We start from the raw sequence: 8,221 nt of genomic DNA, 5'->3' as shown, positions 1-8,221 counted from the left end.
CATGGTTGTCGGTGGATACAAAGAGATGGACGATCGAAGGACAGGTTGCATGAAAGCACTCACGGAGTCGTAGACGCCAAGAGATTTTTGTTTTCTCGGATTGGAGAACATGCAAAGACAAGACAACGTTCGGGTTCTGGTTTTCCTTCTTTCTCTCAGAAAGCTTGAAGATGAAGGTGAAGAAGGAGAAGATGAGAGGCTATATATTCGTAATTTCCAAAAGGAAACCAAAGGTCGGGCTAATCTAAGCCATTGATCAGATTTCCTATCTAATCTGACGGTTAGGTATAAATGAAGTGATGGTGGTAGAAGAATAGACGTGGGTATGGTACAAGAACACTCAAGTACTCTGATTAATCAATCCCTGGCTGACACGTGTCCACACTCGAGTACACTTAATGGTACAGTTTCCGAGAAGGACAGTTCAAAAGTTTCCTTCTCATAGGATTCGAATTGATACTTTTGAGGGGGGAAAATGTTACACCCATATTTCAAACATGAGAAGTTATGATCCCTAAATCTAGGCTCGTTAGGTGTACACGGACGACATATGATCCTTCAGTCGGACCACTTTGTTGTAAATAACGACCTCGAAAGCTCGAGGGAGTGTAGCCTCAAATATGCTCTGAGCTTGCAATAGCCATGGTTTGACACATATATTAATTTCCCCAATACATCTCTTGCCTTCAGACGAGATGGTTCGAGCTTGAGAAGTGTAAGCTCGAATGTAATGACTTCATCAATGGTAACTTGCTTCAAGCATAGGCAAAGTAAGATGACGAGCTCGCGATTAATAAGTAGTCTCGCAGATGAAGTTGACTCCGTATCTGAGATAATAAGTTAATATGAATGTATTTATTGTTGTAAAATCCCAATGTTTAAGGGATATTAAATATTTGTTATCCAATCCCACATTTTATGGGATGTTTCCGTGTACGTAGGAAATAATGCATTAAATGGAATTATATTATTTGATTCATAGAATATCTTCCCGAAATATGTGGGAATGAATTCTGAAACATTCTCTATAAATAGAGAAGGAAACTCCATTTGGAGGGGACGGAAAAAATTCTGAAATCTGGAGAGAAAACTCTGGGCAACTATTCCCTGAAAAGTTTCCAAAAAACTCCCAAGTATTAATAACACAGACTCGTGGACTAGGAAGATTTAACCGCTGAACCACGTAAAAAAGATCATGTTTTCTTCTTCTTTTATTTCCTCTGATATATCTTTGTTTAACTGCTCTCCTTTTTAAGTTGACGAAAAACGGCGTCAACAGTTATTAATTTAATTAAAATTTAATAAGTAATAACTAATTGATACTAATCAATTAGTAATTACTATTTATTAATTATTTACTAAACTTTTAATTTTTTAACTAAACTTTTAGCTAAATGATAATAAATTTTTAAACTAATACACACTTTAATAAATTTAAGGATAGACATCTTACATATTTCGCTGTCGCTTCGTCGCTAATCTACTTATCCTTCTTCTTGTGGAGCTGCTTGAATGTGTCAATCATGCTCGGAAACTGACCAATAGATGGGTCGATCAAAGAAAAACAAATTATTAGAACAATGTAATCCCTATAAAATTTTTCGTTATCGTAAATATGCCATTTATTATAACTTACGTGATCATAAACATGTGCAATGATGGATTTGGAGCAGTGTCCTCCTGGTATGGGCATTTTTGTCTGAGCCTCTTTATTTCTCTTTGATATATGCTTCAAACCAAAAATTATAGTCTTTAATTTAGATTGTAAAATTATAATGAAACATTAATTTAATAACTAAACTATACATGGTGACCATTAGAAACCCAGTAATCACATAAAATGGCCAATTTGTTTGATTAACACCAGGATAAGGTTTGTCCTTCGCTCTCTCATTGTCCACATCTCCCCCAACCTTAGCCCAATACTTCTTCATCGTATAACGCCAGTCACTCAGATGCTTCTACATCAGTCTTCCCATGACATCGTAAATTACAGGTTTGTCTTCTGAATAAATGAATTTGTCCTAAAATCATAAATTTAGAATTTGTTAAAATATTATGAAGATGGAAAAAATAATTATTTATAATTTCTTCAAAATTTAGTAAGGTACTTACAGATAACCTCCGTCGAATGAATTCTTGATCATCTAACGTTACTTGTTCCCAAGTTAGTGTAGTTGGGGGTATGGTCCAACACAAAAAATGAGCCATGGAGTTGTTGAACCACTTGTTGTACATTTTAACGGCTCTACCAGTTTGTTCATCAAACTCTACAACCAAATGGCTCAACTTTTTATGGGCGAGCCCCTTCTCAATATTGGCGTCATAATAAGCTCCTTGACCCCTCTTCAACCACCGCCGATGTCATTACTTGTTTCGGCCAGGCTAAATTAAAATATTCATTCATTAACTTATTTCACTATTATTATATTTTAAATTCTAATTTTGTGAATATATAAAGTAACTAAAATGATGCAATGAAATGATAATAAATAAAGTAATTCATTGAATTAGATAAAAAGTTACAAATATTCATACAAATTACATATCGTCGTCTTCATCATCACTAACTACAACATCATTACAGACACAACTATCACTATCAATATCATTATCGACTACTACATTGTCATCATCCTCATCGTCTTCATACTCGGTGGTGACCTAAGCTCCTTGTTACCATCGAATAATGTTCGTTTATTCCTCCATTCATGACTCATATCAAGAAACATTATATGCCCACTGTAGGTTTTTAATCCCTACATAGGGAGTTTCCTTATTACAAGTGGGACACTCCTTATACCCCTTTGTGCTCCACCTGGACATCATATCATAAGTTGGGTAATCATTAGTAGTCCACATGTATGCATCTCGTGTATCGACATCATTCACCCACAACTCCTTCAACTCATCAAGCAAAGGTCTCATATCGACATCAATATATTTTCCAGATGAAGGACCTGGAATCAGAAGAGACAACATTAATGACTGTGGTTTCATGTACTACCACGACGGCAAGTTGTAAAGGACAATTATAACATGCCACATGCTGTAAGAGTTGGTCATGTTCCCAAAATGATTGAAACCATCTGTAGCCAACCCAAGTCTAACATTTCTAGGTTTGACTGCGACAAATGGGTACAACTCATCAAGGTGCTTCCACGCCTTACTGTCAGTGGGGTGTCTCATCACACCCTCTTCCTTTGGCCTTTTAGAGTAGTGCAACCTCATATCCTCTGCAATATATCTCAAGCTATACATCCTCTTAAATTTTGGTGTCACTGTAAAGCATTGCATTACCTATTGAGCCAATTTCTTCCCGTTCCCACGATTATCTTGCCAGCGACACTCACCATAAACTGGACAAAATTCCAAATTTGTGTTCTCTTTCCAAAATAGTGCGCAATCATACTTGCAAGCATCTATGGACTCATATCCTAATCCAAGACTGTGCAACTTTGCCTTTTCTTCGTAGTGAGACTTAGGTAAGATCGTTCCATCAGGCATCACATCGACTAACAGTTCGAGCAAATGATCAAAGTAATGGTTACTGCATTTGTTAATAACTTTCAAATGCATCAGCTTCGCCGAGAAGTTCAATGCAAAATAATTTTTGCAACCTGGGTATAGCTCACTTGGCATATCCTTAAACAAATTTTCGTACTTGTCATGATAGTTAACATCATCTTGGGGAGGATCATTGAAGCTTCCAGCGAGACTGTTATCTTCTGTGTAAACACCCTTAAGGATATCTGCCATCTCATCTCTATCCTCATCTCGAACTACATCTGGTGGCGACGACAGTAACTCTCCATGGTAATGCCACACTTTGTAGGACTGTATGATGCCATTGTTGAATAAATACATTAAAATTGCGTTTAGAGATTGGAACTTAACATTCCCACATTTCTTGCACGGACAACGAGTCCAACCCTGATCGTTCACCATATTTTGAGCAACTTCGATGAACTCCTTAACACCATTTCTATACTCCACTGACCAATGATTCCTAGTGTTGATGACATTTTTAGTCAACTAAAAACAAGAGAGATTAAGCAAATGTATAGTTTACCAAGAAAAGAAGAACATAGATTTTTACGTGGTTCAGTAGTTAAAATCTTTCTACGTCCACGAGTCACTGTTTATTAAGATCTGCGTTAAAGATTTTGGAGAGTGATTTCATAGAGCCTTTCTTAGTACCAAATAGTGTGTGCGTACAAATGATTAAACCCAGACTATTTATAGACATGGTTACAAGAATTCCCTCTTAATCTTAGGGATATTCCGATATACATAGCAGGTTTTAATTTTAAATACCAATCGGTCAATTAAAATACAATCAATTGCATCATATGTGGATAAATATCCCTAAACAATAGGGTTGATTACACAGTTTGAATTAAATCCCCATGATTATCGGGATTTCCTAACAACACCTCCGCGTATTGATTTAATGTGTCTTCGAGCTTGAATGCTGCTTCAGCGCGCTTTCGAGATCATATGTAGTTTCGAGCTCATCATTCTAGTTGTCACTATCTCCTTGCTTGATTGGTCTTTCAAACTCATCTCATGGAGGAGACCCTTGTTGCCTTTGAGCCTGCAACTCATGCTCGAATGCAAATGATATGGCTCTTTGGAATTTTATGTTTATTTGTACAAGTATAATGTTAACACTTATTAAATCTGAACTTACACCTTACGAGCCTATATGTCGAGGCTCTTTATTTATTCTTGAAATTTGGGTGTAACATTTTGCCCCCTCAAAAGTGTTTGTTCGAATCCTATGAGAATGAAACTTTTGAACTTCACTTTCAAAAAACCTGCCCACCTACCACACTTGAGTGTGGACACGTGCCAACACATGAATGGATGCTAAGAGTACTCAAGTAATATTTTTTTGCACACCTCCTTTCCCATTCCCCTTTATGCCGCCAGTTTTCGAGATCAAAATTTTCCCATTGGATCACATTTTAACCAGATTCAAAGGCTCAAATCCCCCACCCCCCTCCTCATCTGAATGCCACCTCCCCTTATTCATCTTCTTCATCTACTTTTTTTACTCTCCCAACGTTAAAAAGGAATCACGAATCAGAGCTCCAAATCCTTGCATGTTCCCCAAGTCGAAGAAAAAAAGCAACCTTCAATCATTTGGTTCAATAGGATCATTCCTGATTTCGACTTTCCAATAGACGATCACTTCATTTCCCCGACCGAATTTGTGTAAGTTTTTTCTAACTTTATTTTTTCTGTGTACCGTTCTTCTAGTTTTCATGCATGAACAAAATTTTCTCAGTTCTTGTTGTATTCTTGAAATCTTCTCTGTAAAAGGGAGTTTTTGATCTAAATGGGTGAGCAGTTGTAGTGATTGAAGACCTGTTTAGGGAAAAAATTTGGTTAAAAAACTGGTAAAAATGACATATTTTTCAGGTTACGGGGTAATAGGTTATAGGTTTTGTGTAGTACAAGAAATAGAGTTTTAATGCCCATAAACCGATGATATCCCCATTTTGGGTAACTGCCCATTTCTTCCTAGAAATTCATGATACCCCAAATTGGAAGTAACCGCCCCACTCTCACATGGATCTACTATCGGTGCCCCGAGCTTATAACAGCTCTATTAAGGCAATCGAATAGCCTCACCTCCTTGAGTTTTCGGACTCAAATTACTCTATCTCGTTATCTCGAGCCTGCTAGCTTGAGTTATCAAGATATTTTCTTACTATTCTTTCTAAGTGATGGACCCTCATTATTTTATTTCTTGCTAGGTGATGCAGTCTTCAGAGAATTTGTGGGGGCCCGAGCTTGCAATCCTTTACCATCCACCGTCTCCTTAAGTTGAATGTCCATTTTTTCAAAATCAACAATTACTTTGGGAACACGAGGAGCGCCTCGAACGTGAAGACATAGGAGCTCACTTCAGGCGTCAAATTACCTAGGTTGAAGAAGGAAAGAGAAGGAGACTACAGTTTATCATGTATCCTGATCCAGACCTTGATATCCGTCTAATCCCTTTAGATCCCAAGTGTAGGTTTACCATAGCATTTCCCCAAGGCAGGTTGTAATGACCTCCTTACTTAACATACATATATATAGTGTAAAACAAAATTTATATTTGAAAACATAAATACTGAAATTCTGAATTTACAAAACTTTATTAAAAATACATAAATTATTGTTCGTAACTTTAAACCATACAATACTCACACCCAAAAACTTTATTTTACATAATACTTTTAATAATTTTAGTAATAATTTATGTGACATTATTACACCTTATCGTAGAACTATGGTTGTATCGAGCCAATAAACTTTAAAGCTTTATCTATTATATAAAGTTCACAAAATACTTTTAAATAAAATATAAATATAAAACCAAGTTTCTCGCTTATTCATAAAATATAGCATAGCAGAACTCCACTCCCTTTAGGTCAGCCTCATATGTACAGTCGTATTGGCTCCACGTATTGGGGCATCTTACCTACAACACAAACATTATTTGATGAGCTAAGGCTCAGTAAGCAGAATAACTACCTCATATGCATTAAAATAAACGTGCAGCATGTTATATATTTTCTTTCTTTAACTTTCCTTTCTTTGGGCCCTAAAGGATGTTGTTGCCGCCATTATATAGGGAATCACATTCCCACCTAAACATCAACATGATAATAGGGACTTTCTCTCTCATAAAGATTCATTATATAGGTAAGTACGTCTCTTTTATTACATTTTGGGACATAGTTCTCCCAAGCAGCACCTCTAATTTAATGCTTTTAATAACTTATTTGTAAACATTCACTACTACAAAAAAGACTTTTCTCTGACGTTTGTTTCCTTAATACAATGCAGTTTTTGAGAGTATTGAGAACCGCAGTGTACACGACCGTAGAGAAATTTTTTAAATAAAAACTACAGATAAAAGGCGTCATTTTCTCTGCAGTTATGTTAAATAAACTGTAGGGAAAAGTTTTCTTTTTCTGCGTTTTATTTAACATAACCACGGAGAAGTTATTTTTTTAAATTATTTTTGGGCATTTTTTTTTTATATATTTTCAATTATGATTATATAATATACCTAATTTTATTAATTCTTATAATATACCTAAATTTTATATAATAATATAAAATTCCTAATTTGATAAATTATTATCGAATTAAAAGATAACATGTTATTATATACATTCACATATCATTTCTAATTAAAATATAACATTTTACATATATATACATGTAGTTTGTATATACATAATAAGAACATACAAATATCATTTAACATATAAGTCAAGTTAGCAAGTTACACATATGAAAACTTAGACTTCATAAATAAATGACATTAATCTTGCTAACCAATCGCTTTGTAGTGGGAGTAGATCGTCTTTGACATTGTATTCTTTTTTTGTCAAACAACTACAAAATTGAAAAGTTAATATAGATTAGATGATTTAATACTATATCTAGTTTTTCTTAAACAAAAAAGAGTATAAAATATAGCATACTTTCTTCTTGATAACTTATGTCGGATTCGGTGCATTTACAAGATCATAAATGTATCTTAGTACATAAAAATCACATTCATGACTTTCAGGCTGTTTTGGACAAAAACCTTTCAACAATTTTGTAAATGTGTCAATGTATTCATTTTCTGAACATTGTGCGTATGCTATACAAAAATTAAAATTAATTAACTACATATTGTACTATGAACTCTTAAAAATTAACAATGCATACATTAAAATTGAAAAACTTACTTTTCCATAACCTCCTTCATTATTGGTGGAGATTTATGATTTTTCAAATGGTCCCAAATTATGGTCATCCCTCGCATCATCACGAGCACCAACATCCAATGTTAACTAAAACAATAATAAATTATAATTATTATAAGATTAAAATCCAAATATAGTAGTGATAATATTTAAGTAGTCCGTTCTTACTTAACGATTCAAGGAATGACATATATTTGGCTTCGTATATCAATAGTCATCTTCCATTTGGCTATAAGATCCACCGTATTATTTTTACTTTCATCATTACCAATAGAAGGACGTTCGATTTCAAAAAATTTGTACAGCTGTCATGAATTTGGGTGCATGCTTTCCGAAATGCATTTGTAGAATCAATCATGCATATTACATATTCAAAAACATTTTCAATTAATAAATTAATGTCATCTTCAATTAATATCATAACAAAAAAATTGGGCAAAGTTTCCTCTGTTTCTATA

This window comes from Humulus lupulus, chromosome 2 (genome assembly GCF_963169125.1).
Source record: "Humulus lupulus chromosome 2, drHumLupu1.1, whole genome shotgun sequence".
NCBI lineage: Eukaryota > Viridiplantae > Streptophyta > Magnoliopsida > Rosales > Cannabaceae > Humulus > Humulus lupulus.
This window is presented reverse-complemented; position numbering follows the sequence as displayed.